Below are 23831 nucleotides of genomic sequence, written 5' to 3' on the forward strand. Positions count from 1 at the left end.
ACGCCGCTCTCGGCGGTCCTCGTGGCAATGGCGGCGCCTCGCGGGATTCTGCGCGTCTCTCTCTCCCTCTCTTCGACGCTGCTCGGCCCCTGAACACTGGCTGCGCCCTGTGCGCTCTGCCCTCTCTCTCCCCCGTCGACGCTGCTCGGCCCTTTGCTGTGCCGCTCGGTCGGGCTCTAGCCCGCCACTGTCCGGGAAGGGTCTGCGCACTACCTGTTGCCAGCCCGTTTTGCTGGACCACCTCAACTGGAAAACCAAGCCTGCCTCTCGACAGCCTCCCCCACAGTTCTCGAGTCTCTGCTGGATGACTGGGCGGTTGCCCGTGGTCGACGCCCGAGTCTCTGGCCTTGACCTCCAATCCACTGATCTCCAGGAACGAATCCCCGGGAGGTGATGCAGAGTTGCAGGTAGGTTCGAACTTGCCTTGTCGCCAACGTTGTGTCCGTATATAATAAGACATAGACTGCAGGAGAACGGTATAACAGGTGTTTACTCAACGTGGCTCACACGGGAACTGATCTGTACAGATTACTACTCAGTGCTATATACAGGTGTGGTCACTGCCGGTACTGCAGTATACATGAGCTGTAAAAGATAGTTCCCCCCTTAAAGGTATATACATTACACAGGGCACTTAGAGAATAATAATAGGATTGGTGGAGTCAACACAGATTTATGAAAGGGAAATCGTGTTTGAGAGAGTTTTTTGAGGTGGTAACTAGCAGAATAGATAAGGGAGAAATAGTGGATGTGGTGTATTTGGATTTTCAGAAGGCATTCGATAGGGTGCCACACAAGAGGTTATTAAACAAAATTAGGGCTCATGGGATTGGGGGTAATATACTAACATGGATTGAGGATTGGTTAACGGACAGGAAACTGAGAGCAGGAATAAACGGGTCATTTTCGGGTTGGCTGACTGTAACTAGTGGGGTACCGCAAGGATCAGTGTTTGGGTCTCGGCTATTCATAATTTACATCAATGATTTGGATGAGGGGACCATACGTAATATATCCAAGTTTGCTGATGATCCAAAGCTGGGTGGGAATGTAAGTTGTGAGGAGGATACAAGGAGGCTTCATGGGGATATAGACAGGCTAAGTGAGTGAGCAAGAACATGGCAAATGGAATATAATGTGGAGAAATGTGAAGTTATCCACTTTGGTAGGAAAAATAAAAAAGCAGAATATTGCTAAATGGAGAGAGATTGGGAAATGTTGGTGTTCAGAGGGACCTGGGTGTCCTTGTACATGAATCACTGAAAGTTAACATGTAGGTACAGCAAGCAATTAGGAAAGTAATAGTATGTTGGCCTTTATTACAAGAGGATTTAAGTATAAGAGTAAAGACATCTTACTGCAATTATATAGGGCCCTGGCGAGACCACACCTGGAGTATTGTGTACAGTTCTGGTCTCCTTACCTAACGAAGGATATACTTGCCATAGAGAGAGTGCAACGAAGGTTCACCAGATAGGTTCCTGGGATGGGGGGTTGTCCTATGAGGAGAGATGGAGTAGACTAGGCCTATATTCTCTAGAGTTTAGAAGAATTAGAGGTGATGTCATTGAAACATACAAAATTCTTACAGGGCTTGACAGGGTAGATGCAGGGAGAATGTTTCCCCTGGTTGGGGAGTCTAGAACCAGGGATCACAGTCTCAGAATAAGGGGTCGGCCATTTAGGACTGAGATGAGGAGAAATTTCTTCACTCAGAAGGTGGTGAATCTTTGGAATTCTCTACCCCAGAGGGCTGTGGAGGCTCTGTCTTTGAGTATATTCAAGACAGAGATCGATAGATTTTTGAATATTAAGAGAATCAAGGGATATGGGGATAGTGCAGGAAAGTGGAGATGAGGTAAAAGATCAGCCATGATTTTATTAAATGGCAGAGCAGCCTCGAACTCCTCCTCCTATTTCTTATGTATAGCATAACAGGCCAGGACAGGTGAAGCATGGGTTAGATACAGAGTAAATCTCCCTCTACACTGTCCCATCAAACACTCCCAGGACAGGTGAAGCATGGGTTAGATACAGAGTAAAGCTCCCTCTACACTGTCCCATCCAACACTCCCAGGGCAGGTGAAGCATGGGTTAGATACAGAGTAAAGCTCCCTCTACACTGTCCCATCAAACACTCCCAGGGCAGGTGAAGCATGGGTTAGATACAGAGTAAAGCTCCCTCTACACTGTCCCATCAAACACTCCCAGGACAGGTGAAGCATGGGTTGCTGAGTCTTCGAGTATATTCAAGGTTGAGATTGATAGAATTTTGGGGAATCATGGGATATGGAGATCGGCGGGATTAAGATCTGGAATGCACTGCCTGAAAGTGTGATGGAGGCAGATTCAATTTCATTTTACACTCAGATCAACTCAAGTGGCCTCCCCAGGGTGGATTTGCTGATGTCGCAACAAACAGCAGGATGAATTAAGCTGCTTCACACACACTGTGCGTCTGAATCGCTTCTCCCCGGTGTGAGTTCGCTGGTGTGCTGTAAAGTGACACGACTGGCTAAACAGCTTCCAACACACCGTGCCTTCGAATGGCTTCTCTGTGGTGTGGGTCCGCTGGTGCTGCAGGGAGCACAGACTCCAAAAATTACCCCTTATAAACTCTCCCTCCCCAAACTGTGAGGACCCACTATTCAATGTCCATGACCCATATCCATCTCTTGCTTCATGCACCTCAAAGTCTCCCTTCACTTTAGATCAGGCAGTGTGTCTCCCTCCTGCTTTGGTCGTGAGTGGCAGCTTCAGGCAATGGTTTTGGGATACGGCAGGGATATTACAATCCTCTCTGTTCTGAAACCTGTCTACTCCCTGTAATAGGAAGGGGTGTCAGCAGCAATAATCAGTGGTATCAAGTTCAGGGACCATCGGAGCAATAATTGGAGGGGAAATCATGGGCTATAATGGGTTAAAGATCCCTCTACACTGTCCCATCAAACACGCCCAGGGCAGGTATAGGACGGGTTTGATACAGAGTAAAGCTCCCTCTACACTGCACCATCAAACCCTCCCAGGTCAGGTATTGCACGTGTTAGGTACAGAATAAAGCTCCCTCTCAATTAGTTCACCAAGCACAGCCAACACAGATACAGAATGTGTTAAAAGCAGCGTACAGCTCCCTTTACACTACCCAATGAAACACACCAGCTCAGGTACAGCATGGGATGAAAACTGAATAAAAATCCCTCTACACGGAGGTGTCCAGCACTCCCTGGTGAGGTCTGGGCAAGGTTTATATGCGAGTTGAGCTCCGGTCCACTTGCCACATCAAAGGGTGAGCTTGAGATGTTGAACAGCTCCCAGTAGCTGGTTAGACTCTCACCTTGACAAAGTCCTGGACTGATGGGATTCTCAGTCGAGTTCCTCACCTTTCCAATCATTGCTGAAGCTTCCCGTTTTATCCTGTCTGACACTGGAGGTCCTGGTCGCACCAGATCTGCTCTGTGAACCCAGTGACATTTCTCCAGTCCCAGTTAGTCTGGTGATGATTCGACTTCTCTCTCTCCACCTTCCTGAGATTTTGCTCACTCCAAGAAACTGGTAATATAAAAATGATTAATATTAATTCTAGAATCTGTAACGAGAATACAGTGGGACAATTTTTGTGACTATGATTATATTTGCAATTAATGACATTTGGCTGAATTACTTATTTTACTATTAAACTGTTCTTTTCTTTCCTTGCCCCTATTTATAGGGACTAAACTCACTCTCCATATCTGCTGCCGACTCCAGCTCCTCCCACAGTGACATCCCACTGACGGTGTGTAACCAGGGGCCTAAACCTGTCACCAGGAGACGTCACAAAGGAGTCAGAAGCCAATCATAACAGCAGCCAGGAACGATGTAACAAAGCAGCCCAAGCCCCTCCCACTCCAGCTATTACTGGGACGCATGATCAAACACTCCCAGGGCAGGTACATCAAGGGTTAGATTAGATACAGAGCAAAGCTCCCTCGATACTGTACCATCAAACACTCGCAGGTCAGGTATAGCACGGGTTAGATACAAAGTAAAGCTCTCACGACACCGTCCTATCAAACAATCCCCGGGCAGGTATAGCACGGGTTAGATACAGACTACACTGTCCTGTTAAATATTCCTGGGGCAGGTACAGCACAGGTTAGATACTGAGTATAGCTCCCTCTACATGTTACCTTCTAACAATCCCAGGGAAGGTGCAGCATGGTTTAGATACAGTGTAAAGCTCACTACACTGACACATCAAAGACTTGCAGGTCAGGCACAGCAAGGGTTACATACAGTATAAAGGTCCCTCTACACTGTACCAAACACTCTCAGGTCAGGTAGCGCACGGGTTAGATACAGAGTAAAGCTCCCTGCACACAGTCCCATCAAACACTCCCAGGGCAGGTATAGCACGGGTTAGGTATAGTTTAAATATCCCTCTACACTGTCCCATCAAACCATTACAGGGGATGTACAGCATGGGTAAGGTAAAGAGTAAAGCTCCCTCTACACGGCCCTATCAAAGAGTTCTGGGGCAGGTACAGCACACGTTAGGTACAGAGTAAAGCTCCCTCTACACTGTCCCATCAATCAATCCCAGGGCAGGTATAGCATGGGTTAGATACAGAGTAAAGCTCCCTCTAGACTGTCCCAGAGCAGGTACAGCAAGCGTTAGACAGAGAGTAAAGCTCTCACTACTCTCTACCATAAAAAAATTCAGAAGCGAGGTATAGAACGGGTTAGATAGAGTGTTAACTTCCCTGTCACAGTCCCATCAAACACTCCCAAGTCAGGTATAGCATGGGTTAGATACAGAGTAAATTTCTCTCTGCACTTTCCCCAAACACTCCCACGTCAGGTATAGCACGGGTTAGGTGTACACAGAAAAACAAACATAAGAAATAGAAGCAGCAATAGGTCACTTGGCCCCTCGAGTCTGCTCCACCGTTCAATAAGATCATGGCTGATCCTGGGCTCAAAGCCACTTCCCTGCCCGCTCCCCATAACCCTTCACTCCCTTATCTTGCAAAAATCGGTCTTTCTCCACCTTAAATGTATTTAATGACCCAGCCTCCACAGCTCTCTAGGGCAGAGAATTCCACAGATTTACGACCCTCTGAGAGAAGAAATTTCTCCTCATCTCAGTTCTAAAAGGGCGACCCTTTATTCTGAAACTATGCCCCCGAGTTCTAGATTTCCCCACGAGAAGAAACATCCTCTCTGCATCTACCTTGTCGCACCCCCTCAGTATCTTATATGTTTCAATAAGAACACCTCTCATTCTGCTAAGTTCCAATGAGTATAGGCCCAACCTGCTCAACCTTTCTTCATAAGTCAAACCCCTCATCACTGGAATTAACCTCGTGAATCGTCTCTGAACTGCCTCCAATGCAAGTATATCCTTCCTTAAATAAGGAGACCAAAACTGTATGCAGTACTCAAGGTGTGGTCTCACCAATACCCTGTACAGTTGTAGCAGGATTTCCCTACTTTTATACTCCAACCCCTTTGAAAAAAAGGCCAACATTCCATTTGCCTTTTTGATTACTTGCTGGACCTGCAGGTTAACTGTTTGTGTTTCATACAGAAGGACCCCCAGGTCCCTCTGAACTGGAGCATTTTGTAATTTCTCTCCATTTAAATAATAATTTGCTATTTTATTTTTCCTGCCAAAGTGGATAACCTCGCACTTTCCCACATTATACTCCATCTGCCAAATGTTTGCCCACTCACCTAGCCTGTCTATATCCCTTTGCAGGTTCTTTGAATCCTCTGCACAACTTGCTTTCCCACCCATCTTTGTATCATCCACAAACTTGGCTACAGTACACTCAGTCCCTTCATCCAAGTCATTAATGTAGATTGTAAATAGTTGAGGCCCCAGCACCGATCCCTGTGGCACCCCACTAGTTACCGTTTGCCAACCGGAAAATGACCCATTTATCCCGACTCTCTGCTTGCCGTTAGTTAGCCAATTGTCTGCCCATGCTAATCTATTACCCCCAACTCCGTGAGCTCTTATCTTGTGCAGTAACCTTTTATGTGGCACCTTATCGAATGCCTTCTGGAAATCCAAATACACCACATCCACTGGCTCACCTTTATCCACCCTGCTCGTTACATCCTCAAAGAACACCAGCAAGTTTGTTAAACATGATTTCCCTTTCATAAAACCATGCTGACTCTGCTTGACTGCATTATGATTTTCCAAATGTCCTGCTACTGCTTCCTTAATGAAAGACTCCAGCATTTTCCCAATGACAGATGTCAGGCTAACTGGTCTATAGTTTCCTGCTTTCTGTCTCCCTCCTTTCTTAAATAGGGGTGTTACATTTGCGGTTTTCCAATCCGCTGGGACCTCTCCAGAGTCCAGGGAATTTTGGTATATTGCAACCAATGCATCCACTCTAAAGTAACCATTCTAAAGTATAGCTCCCTCTGCACTATCCCATTAAACATTCCCAAGTCAGGTATAGCACAGGTTAGATACAGAGTAAAGTTGCCTCTACACATTTCCAAACAGTCCCAGGCCAGGTACAGTACAGGTTAGATACAGAGTGAAGGTCTCTAAATTAGTTCACCAAGCACAGCCAACTCACATACAGAATGTGTTCAATGCAGCGTACAGCTCCCTTTACACTACCCAATGAAGCACACCAGCTCAGGTACAGCATGGGATCAATACTGAATAAAAATCCCTCTACACGGAGGTGTCCAGCACTCCCCGGTGAGGTCTGGGCAAGGTTTATATACGAGTTGAGCTCCGGTCAACTTGCCGCATCAAAGGGTGAGCCTGATGGCAGATGTTGAACAGCTCCCAGTAGTTGGTTAGACTCTCACTTTGACAAAGTCCTGGACTGACGGGATTCTCAGTCGAGTTCCTTACCTTTCCAATCAATGTTGAAGCTTCCCATTTTATCCCATTTCTGATGCTCGGGGTCTTGGTCCCACCAGATCTGCTCTGTGAACCAAGTGACATTTCTCCAGTCCCAGTTACTGTGGCGATGATTCGACTTCTCTCTCTCCACCTTCCTGAGATATTGCTCACTCCAAGAAACTGGTAATATAAAAATGATTAATATTAATTCTAGAATCTGTATTTGCAATTAATGACAGTTGGTTGAATTACTTACTTTACTATTAAATTATTCTTTTCTTCCCTTGCCCCCATTTATACTGACTAAACTCACTCTCCATATCTGCTGCCGACTCCAGCTCCTCCCACAGTGACAACCCGCTGATGTGTAACCGGGGCGTAAACCTGTCTCCAGGTGACATCACAGAGGAGCCACAAGCCAATCACAACAGCAGCCAGGAACGATGTCACATCACATGGCCAGGCCCTGCTCCTGGTGTACAGTCTCACTGGGCATGAACGCAGGTTGTACAATCAGACCTGTCTCCGACCCCGCTCCCATGTACAGTACTGAGACTCCAGGCAGGGAGCACAGACTCCCAAAATTACTCATCACGAATTCTCCCTCCCATCCTCCAAATATGAGGACCCACTATTCAATGGCCCCCATGTCCACCCCTTGCTTTATACACTTCAAAGTCTCTCCTCTCTTTATATCAGGCAGTGTGTCTCCCAACTGCTTTGGCAGTGGGAATCAGTTTCAGGGAATGGTGTTGGAATAAGGCAGGTTATTGCAACTTCTGTTTTCTGAAACCAGTCTAATTCCCTGTAACAGGAACAGGCATCAAAAGCTGTTAGTGGAGTGATCATCAGGGTTATCAAGTGTTGGGACCAACGGAGCAATAATTGGAGCAGACATCATGGGCAATAATGGGTTAAAGCTCCGTCTACACTGCACCATCAAACAGTCTCAGGACAGGTACAGCACAGGTTAGATATAGAATAAAGCTCCCTCTAAACTGTCCCATCAAACACTCCCAGGTCAGGTACAGCACGGGTTAGATATAGAATAAAGCTCCCTCTAAACTGTCCCATCAAAAATTGTCAGTTCAGGTACAGCACGGGTTAGATACAGAGTAAAGCTCCCGTTGAATTGGTTCACCAAGCACAACCAGCTCAGACACAGAATGTGTTCAATGCAGCGTACAGCTCCCTTTACACTACCCAATGAAGCACACCAGCTCAGGTACAGCATGGAGTTATTAAGGGGAACTGATAGGGTAGATAGAGAGAAACTATTTCTGCAGGTTGTGGAGTCTATGACTAAGGGGAATGGTCTAAAAATTAGAGCCAGGTCTTTCAGGAATGAAATTAGGAAACACTTCTACACACAAAGGGTGGTGGAAGTTTGGAACTCTCTTCCATGAACGCAATTAATGCGAGGTCAATTGTTAAATTTAAATCGGAGATTGATAGATTTTTGTTAACCAAAGGTATTAAGGTGTATGGGGCAAAGGCGGGTATATGGAGTTAGGTCACAGATCAGCCATGATCTCACTGAATGGTGCAACAGGCTCGAGGGGCTAAAAGGCCTCCTCCTGTTCCTCTGTTCCTATAATTACACACTCCCTTGTGGAAATAGTGTTCTTAGCCAACACTTAATTCTGTAACTCACTGGGGGAAAGTGCGATATTGTGCTGTGAGACTGTGAGCAGTGATATAATCAACTTCATTGGCACAGTTACTGCAGCGTAGGAGACCATTCTAAACATCAAATTACTGCAAACCTTAAGTTGGTTTCACTCTGTGAATCTCAGTGAAACAGGGACAGTTGCGAATCCAGTCCATTCAAGTTTCCCTCTGGTGTCAATTCACTGGTGTGGCAGCTAACCAGATGTGTTAAATTGCATTTCACACGCAATACAATTCCAGTCTCCCCAGGGTGGATTTGCTGAAGTCGCAACAAACAGCCGGATGAATTAAACCGCTTCGCACACACGGTGCATCTGAACAGCTACTCCCCGGTGTGGATTCGCTGCCAAGCGACACGACTGGCTAAACCGCTTCCCACACACCGCGCATTTGAACAGCTTCTCCCCGGTGTGGATTCGCGGGTGCTGCATCAAACAACTGGGCGAGTCAAACCACTTGGCGCACACGATGCATTCAAATGTTCTCTCCAGTGTGGGTTCACTGGTGCTGTGTCAAGTGACTGGATCGGCTAAAGCTCTTTGCGCTCACGGTACATTCGAATGGTTTCTCTCTGGTGTGTGTTCGCTGATGATTTACCAAGTGGCTGGACGGGTCAAATCACTTTCTACACACGGTACATTCCAGTGGCTCCTCTCCGGTGTGAACCCACTGATGGGCTGTCAAGTTGTGAGACTGAGTAAACCGCTTGACACACAGGGCACATCCGAACTACTTCTCTCCTCCTGTGTGGATTCACTGAGGCACCTTCAAGTTACAGGAGGTGAGTAATCTCTTTTAAACACTACATTGGAATGGTTTCTCTCCAGCGTGAACTCCGATTGGCAGGCCCACCTGATCCGATCCACACACATCACAGTGAAAGCCGCCCTTCCTGAAAGGCAGGCACTCTCTGACTGGCTCTGGGGGCTTCAGATGATCCAGGCTGATCATTCGTCAACATTGCGGAGCCTTAAAGTGTTTCCACGGTGACGATTTGTCCCAAAGTATCTGAGCAGGCTCCGCCTACCAAAACTGATCAAAGCAAGTAAATCAGTAAAAGTCCTGGGGCTCCCGGAACCGCAACAGCCCCCAGTCCACCCTGCCCCCCGCAGATACAACAGTCCCCAGTCCCCCCCCCCACAGCTACAACAGTCCCCAGTCCGCCCCCCCCCGCAGATACAACAGTCCCCAGTCCCCCCCCCCACAGCTACAACAGTCCCCAGTCCGCCCCCCCCCCGCAGATACAACAGCCCCCAGTCCCCCCCGCAGATACAACAGCCCCCAGTCCCCCCCGCAGATACAACAGTCCCCAGTCCCCCCCGCAGATACAACAGTCCCCAGTCCCCCCCGCAGATACAACAGTCCCCAGTCCCCAGTCCCCCCCCCCCGCAGATACAACAGTCCCCAGTCACCCCCACAGCTACAACAGTCCCCAGTCCGCCCCCCCGCAGATACAGCAGTCCCCAGTCCCCCCACCGCAGATACAACAGTCCCCAGTCCCCCCCGCAGATACAGCAGTCCCCAGTCCCCCCCCCCGCAGATACAACAGTCCCGAGTACCCCCCCCCCGCAGATACAACAGTCCCTAGTCCCACCCCCCGCAGATACAACAGTTCCCAGACCCCCCCCCCGCAAATACAACAGTCCCCAGTCCCCCCCCCCGCAGATACAAGTCTCCAGTCCCCCCCCGCAGATACAACAGTCCCCAGTCCCCCCCGAAGACACAACAGTCCCCAGTCCCCCCCGCAGATACAGCACTTCCCAGTCCCCCCCCCGCAGATACAACAGTCCCTAGTCCCCCCCCCCCGCAGATACAACAGTTCCCAGACCCCCCCCGCAGATACAACAGTCCCCAGTCCCCCCCCCGCAAATACAACAGTCCCCAGTCCCCCCCGCAGATACAACAGTCCCCAGTCCCCCCACCCCCCGCAGATACAACAGTCCCCAGTCCCCCCCCCCGCAGATACAAGTCTCCAGTCCCCCCCCGCAGATACAACAGTCCCCAGTCCCCCCCCGAAGACACAACAGTCCCCAGTCACCCCCCCCCACAGATACAACAGTCCCCAGTCCCCCCCCCGCAGATACAACAGTCCCCAGTCCCCCCCCCACAGATACAACAGTCCCCAGTCCACCCCCCCACAGATACAACAGTCCCCAGTCCCCCCCCGATACAAGTCCCCAGTCCCCCCCCCGCAGATACAACATTCCCCAGTCCCCCCCGCAGATATAACAGTCCCCAGTCCCCCCTGCAGATACAACAGTCCCCAGACCCCCCCACAGATCCAACAGTCCCCACCTGCAGATACAACAGTCCCCAGTCCCCCCCGCAGATACAACAGTCCCCAGACCCCCCCACAGATCCAACAGTCCCCACCCGCAGATACAACAGTCCGCAGTCCCCAGTCCCCCCCCCCGCAGATACAACAGTCCCTAGTCCCCCCCCCCGCAGATACAACAGTTCCCAGACCCCCCCCCCCGCAGATACAACAGTCCCCAATCCCCCCCTCGCAGATACAACAGTCCCCAGTCCCCCCCCCCGCAAATACAACAGTCCCCAGTCCCCCCCGCAGATACAACAGTCCCCAGTCCCCCCCCCCCCCACAGATACAACAGTCCCCAGTCCCCCCCCGCAGATACAACAGTCCCCAGTCCCCCCCCGCAGATACAAGTCTCCAGTCCCCCCCCGCAGATACAACAGTCCCCAGTCCCCCCCCCGAAGACACAACAGTCCCCAGTCACCCCCCCCCACAGATACAACAGTCCCCAGTCCCCCCCCACAGATACAACAGTCCCCAGTCCCCCCCCGATACAAGTCCCCAGTCCCCCCCCCCCGCAGATACAACAGTCCCCAGTCCCCCCCGCAGATACAACAGTCCCCAGAACCCCCCACAGATCCAACAGTCCCCACCCGCAGATACAACAGTCCCCAGTCCCCCCCGCAGTTACAACAGTCCCCAGTCCCCCCGCAGATACAACAGTCCCCAGTCCCCCCCGCAGATACAACAGTCCCCAGTCCCCCCCGCAGATACAACAGTCCCCAGTCCCCCCCGCAGATACAACAGTCCCCAGTCCTCCCCGCAGATACAACAGTCCCCCCCGCAGATACAACAGTCCCCAGTCACCCCCCCGCTGCAGATACAAGTCCCCAGTAACCCCGCCCCCGCAGATACAACAGTCCCCAGTCCCCCCCCGCTGCAGATACAAGTCCCCAGTAACCCCGCCCCCGCAGATACAACAGTCCCCAGTCCCCCCCCCCGCAGATACAACAGTCCCCAGTCCACCCCCGCTGCAGATACAAGTCCCCAGTAACCCCGCCCCCGCAGATACAACAGTCCCCAGTCCCCCCCCGCTGCAGATGCAAGTCCCCAGTAACCCCCCCCCCGCAGATACAACAGTCCCCAGTCCCCCCCGCTGCAGATGCAAGTCCCCAGTAACCCCCCCCCCCCGCAGATACAACAGTCCCCAGTCCCCCCCGCAGAAACAACAGCCATGTTTGTACCACATAGAATGGTGCGCAGTATTCCTGGAACTAGAGCAGGACATGTGGAGAAAGGGAAGGGATAACAGGGCAGGAAGAGACTCGGGCAGTAGTCCACATGGGGTCAGTGACTTGGGGAGAAATATTATTGGGGCCTGAAAATGCAGTTACCCAAGAATTGTCTCACAGTTCAAGCATGAGGGGCAAAGTAATGATCTGTGATACAACAACAACTTGTATTTATATAGTGCCTTTAACGTAGTAAAACGTCCCAAGGCACTTCACAGGAGCGATTATCAGACAAAATCTGACACCAAGCCTCATAAGGAGATATTAGGGCTGATGACCAAAAGGGTTTAAGGAGCGTTTTAAAGGAGGAAAGAGAGGTCGAGAGGCGGAGAGGTTTAGGGAGGGAATTCTAGAGCTGAGGGCTTTGGCAGCTGATAGAAGATTAAAGGGTGATTAATTGAAGTGTTTTATGATGAAAGGATTTGATAGGTTAGATGGAGAAACCATTTGCACTGGTTGGAGGGCCGGGGGTCGGGCTGAGTCTAGAACAAGGGGGCAAAATCTTAAAATTAGAGTTACAACCTGAGGGCTGATGTCAGAAAGCACCTCTTCACACAAAGGGCAGTGGAAATCTGGAACACTCTCCCCAAATAGTTGTTGAGGCTGGGGGTGAATTGAAAATGTCAAAACTGAGATGGACAGATTTTTGTTAGTGAAGGGTATCAAGGGTTAAAGATCCAAGGTGGGCAGATGGAGTTAAGATGCAGATCAGCCATGATCTAACCGAACGGCGGGATCGAAGGTTTACATAAATAATAATAGGTTTGAAGGTTTGAATGGCCTACTCCTGTTCTTATGTTCCTAGTGGGGATACACAAGAGCCAAAATCAGAGGAACAGAGAGTTGCTGGTGGGTGGGGGGGCAGTAGGTGGTGGCAGTAGGTAGAGAGGGCCAAGGACAAAAAGTGATTTAAACACGAGGATGAGAATTTTAAATTTGAGGCATCGGGGGACCAGGGACCAATGCAGGTCAGAAAGGACAGGACTGATGGGTGAGCGGGACAAGATCCAGGCAGCAGGGCTTTGGATCAACTGAAGTTTATGGAGTATGAGGCCAGATAGGACAACAATGGAATAGTCGAGTCTAGAGGTGACAACGGCAATGGTGGTATCAGCAGATGGGCTGAGCTAAGGGTGAAGGCATTACAGTGTTACAGAGGTGGAAGTAGGGTGGATGCATTCCAGTGTTACAGAGGTGGAAGCAGGGTGAATACATTCCAGTGTTAGAGGTGAAAGTAGGGTGAAGACATTCCAGTGTTGCAGAGGTGGAAATAAAGTGAACATATTCCAGTGTTACAGAGGTGGAAGTCGGGTGAAGACATTCCAGTGTTAGGGGTGGAAGTAGGGTGAAGACATTCCAGTCATACAGAGGTGGAAGTAGGGTGAAGGCATTCCAGTGTTAGGGGTGGAAGTAGGGGGAAGACATTCCAGTGTTGCAGAGGTGGAAATAAAGTGAACATATTCCAGTGTTACAGAGGTGGAAGTAGGGTGAAGACATTCCAGTCATACAGAGGTGGAAGTAGGGTGGATGCATTCCAGTGTTACAGAGGTGGAAGTAGGGTGAAGACATTCCAGTGTTACAGAGGTGGAAGCAGGGTGAAGACATTCCAGTGTTGCAGAGGTGGAAATAAAGTGAACATATTCCAGTGTTACAGAGGTGGAAGTCGGGTGAAGACATTCCAGTGTTACAGAGGTGGAAGTAGGGTGAAGGCATTCCAGTGTTACAGAGGTGGAAGTAGGGTGAAGGCATTCCAGTGTTAGGGGTGGAAGTAGGGTGAAGTCATTCCAGTGTTACAGAGGTGGAAGTAGGGTGAAGGCATTGCAGTGTTACAGAGGTGGAAGTAGGGTGAAGGCATTCCAGTGTTAGGGGTGGAAGTAGGGTAAAGGCATTCCAGTGTTACAGAGGTGGAAGTAGGGTGAAGGCATTCCAGTGTTACAGAGGTGGAAGTAGGGTGAAGGCATTCCAGTGTTACAGAGGTGGAAGTAGGGTGAAGGCATTCCAGTGTTAGGGGTGGAAGTAGGGTGAAGGCATTCCAGTGTTAGGGGTGGAAGTAGGGTAAAGGCATTCCAGTGTTACAGAGGTGGAAGTAGGGTGAAGGCATTCCAGTGTTACAGAGGTGGAAGTAGGGTGAAGGCATTCCAGTGTTAGGGGTGGAAGTAGGGTGAAGGCATTCCAGTGTTACAGAGGTGGAAGTAGGGTGAAGGCATTCCAGTGTTACAGAGGTGGAAGTAGGGTGGAGGCATTCCAGTGTTACAGAGGTGGAAGTAGGGTGACGGCATTCCAGTGTTACAGAGGTGGAAGTAGGGTGACGGCATTCCAGTGTTACAGAGGTGGAAGTAGGGTGAAGGCATTCCAGTGTTACAGAGGTTGAAGTAGGGTGAAGGCATTGCAGTGTTACAGAGGTTGAAGTAGGGTGAAGACATTCCAGTGATACAGGGGTGGAAGTAGGGTGGAGGCATTCCAGTGTTGGGGGTGGAAGTAGGGTGAAGGCATTCCAGTGTTACAGAGGTGGAAGTAGGGTGAAGGCATTCCAGTGTTACAGAGGTGGAAGTAGGGTGAAGGCATTCCAGTGTTAGAGGTGGAAGTAGGGTGAAGACATTCCAGTGTTAGAGGTGGAAGTAGGGTGAAGACATTCTAGTGTTACAGAGGTGGAAGTAGGGTGAAGGCATTCCAGTGTTACAGAGGTTGAAGTAGGGTGAAGGCATTCCAGTGTTACAGAGGTGGAAGTAGGGTGAAGGCATTCCAGTGTTACAGAGGTTGAAGTAGGGTGAAGGCATTCCAGTGTTACAGAGGTGGAAGTAGGGTGAAGGCATTCCAGTGTTACAGAGGTTGAAGTAGGGTGGAGGCATTCCAGTGTTACAGAGGTTGAAGTAGGGTGAAGGCATTCCAGTGTTACAGAGGTGGAAGTAGGGTGAAGGCATTCCAGTGTTACAGAGGTGGAACTAGGGTGAAGACATTCCAGTGTTACAGAGGTGGTAGTAGGGTGAAGGCATTCCAGTGTTACAGAGGTGGAAGTAGGGTGAAGGCATTCCAGTGTTACAGAGGTTGAAGTAGGGTGAAGGCATTCCAGTGTTACAGAGGTTGAAGTAGGGTGGAGGCATTCCAGTGTTACAGAGGTTGAAGTAGGGTGAAGACATTCCAGTGTTACAGAGGTGGAAGTAGGGTGAAGGCATTCCAGTGTTACAGAGGTGGAACTAGGGTGAAGACATTCCAGTGTTACAGAGGTGGAAGTAGGGTGAAGGCATTCCAGTGTTACAGAGGTGGAACTAGGGTGAAGACATTCCAGTGTTACAGAGGTGGAAGTAGGGTGAAGGCATTCCAGTGTTACAGAGCTGGAACTAGGGTGAAGACATTCCAGTGTTACAGAGGTGGAAGTAGGGTGAAGACATTCCAGTGTTACAGAGGTTGAAGTAGGGTGAAGGCATTCCAGTGTTACAGAGGTGGAAGTAGGGTGAAGGCATTCCAGTGTTAGAGGTGGAAGTAGGGTGAAGGCATTCCAGTGTTACAGAGGTGGAAGTAGGGTGGAGGTATTCCAGTGTTACAGAGGTGGAAGTAGGGTGAAGGCATTCCAGTGTTACAGAGGTGGAACTAGGGTGAAGACATTCCAGTGTTACAGAGGTGGAAGTAGGGTGAAGGCATTCCAGTGTTAGGGGTGGAAGTAGGGTGAAGAAATTCCAGTGTTACAGAGGTGGAAGTAGGGTGACGGCATTCCAGTGTTACAGAGGTGGAAGTAGGGTGAAGAAATTCCAGTGTTAGAGGTGGAACTAGGGTGAAGACATTCCAGTGTTAGGGGTGGAAGTGGGGTGAAGACATTCCAGTGTTACAGAGGTGGAACTACGGTGAAGACATTCCAGTGTTACAGAGGTGGAAGTAGGGTGAAGACATTCCAGTGTTACAGAGGTGGAAGTAGGGTGAAGACATTCCAGTGTTAGAGGTGGAAGTAGGGTGAAGACATTCCAGTGTTACAGAGGTGGAAGTAGGGTGAAGACATTCCAGTGTTACAGAGGTTGAAGTAGAGTGAAGACATTCCAGTGTTAGGGGTGGAAGTAGGGTGAAGACATTCCAGTGTTACAGAGGTGGAAGTAGGGTGAAGACATTCCAGTGTTACAGAGGTTGAAGTAGAGTGAAGACATTCCAGTGTTAGGGGTGGAAGTAGGGTGAAGACATTCCAGTGTTACAGAGGTGGAAGTAGGGTGAAGACATTCCAGTGTTAGGGGTGGAAGTAGGGTGAAGACATTCCAGTGTTACAGAGGTGGAAGTAGGGTGAAGACATTCCAGTGTTACAGAGGTTGAAGTAGAGTGAAGACATTCCAGTGTTACAGAGGTGGAAGTAGGGTGGAGGCATTCCAGTGTTACAGAGGTGGAAGTAGGGTGAAGACATTCCAGTGTTACAGAGCTGGAAGTCGGGTGAAGACATTCCAGTGTTACAGAGGTTGAAGTAGGGTGAAGGCATTCCAGTGTTACAGAGGTTGAAGTAGGGTGAAGGCATTCCAGTGTTAGAGAGGTTGAAGTAGGGTGAAGGCATTCCAGTGTTACAGAGGTTGAAGTAGAGTGAAGGCATTCCAGTATTACAGAGGTTGAAGTAGGGTGAAGGCATTCCAGTGTTACAGAGGTGGAAGTAGAGTGAAGGCATTCCAGTGTTACAGAGGTTGAAGCAGGGTGAAGGCATTCCAGTGTTACAGAGGTTGAAGTAGGGTGAAGACATTCCAGTGTACAGAGGTGGAAGTAGGGTGAAGGCATTCCAGTGTTACAGAGGTGGAAGTAGGGTGAAGGCATTCCAGTGTTACAGAGGTGGAAGTAGGGTGAAGGCATTCCAGTGTTACAGAGGTTGAAGTAGGGTGAAGGCATTCCAGTGTTACAGAGGTTGAAGTAGGGTGAAGACATTCCAGTGTTACAGAGGTGGAAGTAGGGTGAAGACATTCCAGTGTTACAGAGGTGGAAGTAGGGTGGAGGCATTCCAGTGTACAGAGGTGGAAGTAGGGTGGAGGCATTCCAGTGTTACAGAGGTTGAAGTAGGGTGAAGGCATTCCAGTGTTACAGAGGTTGAAGTAGGGTGAAGGCATTCCAGTGTACAGAGGTGGAAGTAGAGTGAAGGCATTCCAGTGTTACAGAGGTTGAAGTAGGGTGAAGACATTCCAGTGTACAGAGGTGGAAGTAGAGTGAAGGCATTCCAGTGTTACAGGGGTGGAAGTAGGGTGAAGACATTCCAGTGTTACAGAGGTTGAAGTAGGGTGAAGGCATTCCAGTGTTAGAGGTTGAAGTAGGGTGAAGGCATTCCAGTGTTACAGAGGTTGAAGTAGGGTGAAGACATTCCAGTGTTACAGAGGTGGAAGTAGGGTGAAGACATTCCAGTGTTACAGAGGTGGAAGTAGGGTGGAGGCATTCCAGTGTACAGAGGTGGAAGTAGGGTGAAGGCATTCCAGTGTTACAGAGGTTGAAGTAGGGTGAAGGCATTCCAGTGTTACAGAGGTTGAAGTAGGGTGAAGACATTCCAGTGTACAGAGGTGGAAGTAGAGTGAAGGCATTCCAGTGTTACAGAGCTGGTAGTAGGGTGAAGGCATTCCAGTGTTACAGAGGTTGAAGTAGGGTGAAGGCATTCCAGTGTTAGGGGTGGTAGTAGGGTGAAGACATTCCAGTGTTAGGGGTGGAAGTAGGGTGAAGACATTCCAGTGTTAGAGGTGGAAGTAGGGTGAAGACATTCCAGTGTTAGGGGTGGAAGTAGGGTGAAGACATTCCAGTGTTAGGGGTGGTAGTAGGGTGAAGACATTCCAGTGTTAGGGGTGGAACTAGGGTGAAGACATTCCAGTGTTAGGGGTGGAAGTAGGGTGAAGACATTCCAGTGTTAGAGGTGGAAGTAGGGTGAAGACATTCCAGTGTTAGGGGTGGAAGTAGGGTGAAGGCATTCCAGTGTTAGAGGTGGAAGTAGGGTGAAGGCATTCCAGTGTTAGGGGTGGAAGTAGGGTGAAGACATTCCAGTGTTAGGGGTGGTAGTAGGGTGAAGACATTCCAGTGTTAGGGGTGGAACTAGGGTGAAGACATTCCAGTGTTAGGGGTGGAAGTAGGGTGAAGACATTCCAGTGTTAGAGGTGGAAGTAGGGTGAAGGCATTCCAGTGTTACAGAGGTGGAAGTAGGGTGAAGGCATTCCAGTGTTAGGGGTGGAAGTAGGGTGAAGTCATTCCAGTGTTACAGAGGTGGAAGTAGGGTGAAGGCATTGCAGTGTTACAGAGGTGGAAGTAGGGTGAAGGCATTCCAGTGTTAGGGGTGGAAGTAGGGTAAAGGCATTCCAGTGTTACAGAGGTGGAAGTAGGGTGAAGGCATTCCAGTGTTACAGAGGTGGAAGTAGGGTGAAGGCATTCCAGTGTTACAGAGGTGGAAGTAGGGTGAAGGCATTCCAGTGTTAGGGGTGGAAGTAGGGTGAAGGCATTCCAGTGTTAGGGGTGGAAGTAGGGTAAAGGCATTCCAGTGTTACAGAGGTGGAAGTAGGGTGAAGGCATTCCAGTGTTACAGAGGTGGAAGTAGGGTGGAGGCATTCCAGTGTTGGGGGTGGAAGTAGGGTGAAGGCATTCCAGTGTTACAGAGGTGGAAGTAGGGTGAAGGCATTCCAGTGTTACAGAGGTGGAAGTAGGGTGAAGGCATTCCAGTGTTAGAGGTGGAAGTAGGGTGAAGACATTCCAGTGTTAGAGGTGGAAGTAGGGTGAAGACATTCTAGTGTTACAGAGGTGGAAGTAGGGTGAAGGCATTCCAGTGTTACAGAGGTTGAAGTAGGGTGAAGGCATTCCAGTGTTACAGAGGTGGAAGTAGGGTGAAGGCATTCCAGTGTTACAGAGGTTGAAGTAGGGTGAAGGCATTCCAGTGTTACAGAGGTGGAAGTAGGGTGAAGGCATTCCAGTGTTACAGAGGTTGAAGTAGGGTGGAGGCATTCCAGTGTTACAGAGGTTGAAGTAGGGTGAAGGCATTCCAGTGTTACAGAGGTGGAAGTAGGGTGAAGGCATTCCAGTGTTACAGAGGTGGAACTAGGGTGAAGACATTCCAGTGTTACAGAGGTGGTAGTAGGGTGAAGGCATTCCAGTGTTACAGAGGTGGAAGTAGGGTGAAGGCATTCCAGTGTTACAGAGGTTGAAGTAGGGTGAAGGCATTCCAGTGTTACAGAGGTTGAAGTAGGGTGGAGGCATTCCAGTGTTACAGAGGTTGAAGTAGGGTGAAGACATTCCAGTGTTACAGAGGTGGAAGTAGGGTGAAGGCATTCCAGTGTTACAGAGGTGGAACTAGGGTGAAGACATTCCAGTGTTACAGAGGTGGAAGTAGGGTGAAGGCATTCCAGTGTTACAGAGGTGGAACTAGGGTGAAGACATTCCAGTGTTACAGAGGTGGAAGTAGGGTGAAGGCATTCCAGTGTTACAGAGCTGGAACTAGGGTGAAGACATTCCAGTGTTACAGAGGTGGAAGTAGGGTGAAGACATTCCAGTGTTACAGAGGTTGAAGTAGGGTGAAGGCATTCCAGTGTTACAGAGGTGGAAGTAGGGTGAAGGCATTCCAGTGTTAGAGGTGGAAGTAGGGTGAAGGCATTCCAGTGTTACAGAGGTGGAAGTAGGGTGGAGGTATTCCAGTGTTACAGAGGTGGAAGTAGGGTGAAGGCATTCCAGTGTTACAGAGGTGGAACTAGGGTGAAGACATTCCAGTGTTACAGAGGTGGAAGTAGGGTGAAGGCATTCCAGTGTTAGGGGTGGAAGTAGGGTGAAGAAATTCCAGTGTTACAGAGGTGGAAGTAGGGTGACGGCATTCCAGTGTTACAGAGGTGGAAGTAGGGTGAAGAAATTCCAGTGTTAGAGGTGGAACTAGGGTGAAGACATTCCAGTGTTAGGGGTGGAAGTGGGGTGAAGACATTCCAGTGTTACAGAGGTGGAACTACGGTGAAGACATTCCAGTGTTACAGAGGTGGAAGTAGGGTGAAGACATTCCAGTGTTACAGAGGTGGAAGTAGGGTGAAGACATTCCAGTGTTAGAGGTGGAAGTAGGGTGAAGACATTCCAGTGTTACAGAGGTGGAAGTAGGGTGAAGACATTCCAGTGTTACAGAGGTTGAAGTAGAGTGAAGACATTCCAGTGTTAGGGGTGGAAGTAGGGTGAAGACATTCCAGTGTTACAGAGGTGGAAGTAGGGTGAAGACATTCCAGTGTTACAGAGGTTGAAGTAGAGTGAAGACATTCCAGTGTTAGGGGTGGAAGTAGGGTGAAGACATTCCAGTGTTACAGAGGTGGAAGTAGGGTGAAGACATTCCAGTGTTAGGGGTGGAAGTAGGGTGAAGACATTCCAGTGTTACAGAGGTGGAAGTAGGGTGAAGACATTCCAGTGTTACAGAGGTTGAAGTAGAGTGAAGACATTCCAGTGTTACAGAGGTGGAAGTAGGGTGGAGGCATTCCAGTGTTACAGAGGTGGAAGTAGGGTGAAGACATTCCAGTGTTACAGAGCTGGAAGTCGGGTGAAGACATTCCAGTGTTACAGAGGTTGAAGTAGGGTGAAGGCATTCCAGTGTTACAGAGGTTGAAGTAGGGTGAAGGCATTCCAGTGTTAGAGAGGTTGAAGTAGGGTGAAGGCATTCCAGTGTTACAGAGGTTGAAGTAGAGTGAAGGCATTCCAGTATTACAGAGGTTGAAGTAGGGTGAAGGCATTCCAGTGTTACAGAGGTGGAAGTAGAGTGAAGGCATTCCAGTGTTACAGAGGTTGAAGCAGGGTGAAGGCATTCCAGTGTTACAGAGGTTGAAGTAGGGTGAAGACATTCCAGTGTACAGAGGTGGAAGTAGGGTGAAGGCATTCCAGTGTTACAGAGGTGGAAGTAGGGTGAAGGCATTCCAGTGTTACAGAGGTGGAAGTAGGGTGAAGGCATTCCAGTGTTACAGAGGTTGAAGTAGGGTGAAGGCATTCCAGTGTTACAGAGGTTGAAGTAGGGTGAAGACATTCCAGTGTTACAGAGGTGGAAGTAGGGTGAAGACATTCCAGTGTTACAGAGGTGGAAGTAGGGTGGAGGCATTCCAGTGTACAGAGGTGGAAGTAGGGTGGAGGCATTCCAGTGTTACAGAGGTTGAAGTAGGGTGAAGGCATTCCAGTGTTACAGAGGTTGAAGTAGGGTGAAGGCATTCCAGTGTTACAGAGGTTGAAGTAGAGTGAAGACATTCCAGTGTACAGAGGTGGAAGTAGAGTGAAGGCATTCCAGTGTTACAGAGGTTGAAGTAGGGTGAAGACATTCCAGTGTACAGAGGTGGAAGTAGAGTGAAGGCATTCCAGTGTTACAGGGGTGGAAGTAGGGTGAAGACATTCCAGTGTTACAGAGGTTGAAGTAGGGTGAAGGCATTCCAGTGTTAGAGGTTGAAGTAGGGTGAAGGCATTCCAGTGTTACAGAGGTTGAAGTAGGGTGAAGACATTCCAGTGTTACAGAGGTGGAAGTAGGGTGAAGACATTCCAGTGTTACAGAGGTGGAAGTAGGGTGGAGGCATTCCAGTGTACAGAGGTGGAAGTAGGGTGAAGGCATTCCAGTGTTACAGAGGTTGAAGTAGGGTGAAGGCATTCCAGTGTTACAGAGGTTGAAGTAGGGTGAAGACATTCCAGTGTACAGAGGTGGAAGTAGAGTGAAGGCATTCCAGTGTTACAGAGCTGGTAGTAGGGTGAAGGCATTCCAGTGTTACAGAGGTTGAAGTAGGGTGAAGGCATTCCAGTGTTAGGGGTGGTAGTAGGGTGAAGACATTCCAGTGTTAGGGGTGGAAGTAGGGTGAAGACATTCCAGTGTTAGAGGTGGAAGTAGGGTGAAGACATTCCAGTGTTAGGGGTGGAAGTAGGGTGAAGACATTCCAGTGTTAGGGGTGGTAGTAGGGTGAAGACATTCCAGTGTTAGGGGTGGAACTAGGGTGAAGACATTCCAGTGTTAGGGGTGGAAGTAGGGTGAAGACATTCCAGTGTTAGAGGTGGAAGTAGGGTGAAGACATTCCAGTGTTAGGGGTGGAAGTAGGGTGAAGGCATTCCAGTGTTAGAGGTGGAAGTAGGGTGAAGGCATTCCAGTGTTAGGGGTGGAAGTAGGGTGAAGACATTCCAGTGTTAGGGGTGGTAGTAGGGTGAAGACATTCCAGTGTTAGGGGTGGAACTAGGGTGAAGACATTCCAGTGTTAGGGGTGGAAGTAGGGTGAAGACATTCCAGTGTTAGAGGTGGAAGTAGGGTGAAGACATTCCAGTGTTAGGGGTGGAAGTAGGGTGAAGGCATTCCAGTGTTAGAGGTGGAAGTAGGGTGAAGACATTCCAGTGTTAGAGGTGGAAGTAGGGTGAAGACATTCCAGTGTTAGAGGTGGAAGTAGGGTGAAGGCATTCCAGTGTTAGGGGTGGAAGTAGGGTGAAGGCATTCCAGTGTTAGAGGTGGAAGTAGGGTGAAGACATTCCAGTGTTAGAGGTGGAAGTAGGGTGAAGACATTCCAGTGTTAGAGGTGGAAGTAGGGTGAAGACATTCCAGTGTTAGGGGTGGAAGTAGGGTGAAGGCATTCCAGTGTTAGAGGTGGAAGTAGGGTGGAGGCATTCCAGTGTTAGGGGTGGAAGTAGGGTGAAGACATTCCAGTGTTAGGGGTGGAAGTAGGGTGAAGGCATTCCAGTGTTAGGGGTGGAAGTAGGGTGAAGACATTCCAGTGTTAGAGGTGGAAGTAGGGTGAAGACATTCCAGTGTTAGAGGTGGAAGTAGGGTGAAGACATTCCAGTGTTAGGGGTGGAAGTAGGGTGAAGGCATTCCAGTGTTAGGGGTGGAAGTAGGGTGAAGACATTCCAGTGTTACAGAGGTGGTAGTAGGGTGAAGGCATTCCAGTGTTACAGAGGTTGAAGTAGGGTGAAGACATTCCAGTGTTAGGGGTGGAAGTAGGGTGAAGGCATTCCAGTGTTAGGGGTGGAAGTAGGGTGAAGACATTCCAGTGTTAGGGGTGGTAGTAGGGTGAAGGCATTCCAGTGTTAGGGGTGGTAGTAGGGTGAAGACATTCCAGTGTTAGGGGTGGTAGTAGGGTGAAGACATTCCAGTGTTAGAGGTGGTAGTAGGGTGAAGACATTCCAGTGTTAGGAGTGGTAGTAGGGTGAAGACATTCCAGTGTTAGGGGTGGAAGTAGGGTGAAGACATTCCAGTGTTAGGGGTGGTAGTAGGGTGAAGACATTCCAGTGTTAGGGGTGGTAGTAGGGTGAAGACATTCCAGTGTTAGGAGTGGTAGTAGGGTGAAGACATTCCAGTGTTAGAGGTGGAAGTAGGGTGAAGGCATTCCAGTGTTAGGGGTGGAAGTAGGGTGAAGACATTCCAGTGTTAGGGGTGGTAGTAGGGTGAAGACATTCCAGTGTTAGAGGTGGAAGTAGGGTGAAGACATTCCAGTGTTAGGGGTGGTAGTAGGGTGAAGACATTCCAGTGTTAGAGGTGGAAGTAGGGTGAAGACATTCCAGTGTTACAGAGGTGGTAGTAGGGTGAAGACATTCCAGTGTTAGGGGTGGAAGTAGGGTGAAGGCATTCCAGTGTTACAGAGGTGGTAGTAGGGTGAAGACATTCCAGTGTTAGGGGTGGAAGTAGGGTGAAGGCATTCCAGTGTTAGAGGTGGAAGTAGGGTGAAGACATTCCAGTGTTACAGAGGTGGTAGTAGGGTGAAGACATTCCAGTGTTACAGAGGTGGTAGTAGGGTGAAGACATTCCAGTGTTAGGGGTGGAAGTAGGGTGAAGGCATTCCAGTGTTACAGAGGTGGTAGTAGGGTGAAG

General features: G+C 49.4%; 1 long non-coding RNA gene across 1 annotated transcript; it reads right to left on the reverse strand.

Moving 5' to 3' along the window:
- Window positions 1-484: 484 nt before the first annotated feature.
- LOC147095636 (uncharacterized) lies at window positions 485-9588 on the reverse strand. Its single transcript, XR_015074643.1, has 3 exons — window positions 8626-9588; window positions 6869-7039; window positions 485-3549 (listed from the first exon to the last, which is right to left on the reverse strand). It is a non-coding gene; the product is annotated as an uncharacterized LOC147095636 (long non-coding RNA).
- Window positions 9589-23831: the final 14243 nt, after the last annotated feature.

The sequence above is a fragment of the Somniosus microcephalus genome, unplaced genomic scaffold (genome assembly GCF_052327205.1).
Source record: "Somniosus microcephalus isolate GS21.2 unplaced genomic scaffold, FLI_Smic_1.0 unresolved_chr1, whole genome shotgun sequence".
Lineage (NCBI taxonomy): Eukaryota > Metazoa > Chordata > Chondrichthyes > Squaliformes > Somniosidae > Somniosus > Somniosus microcephalus.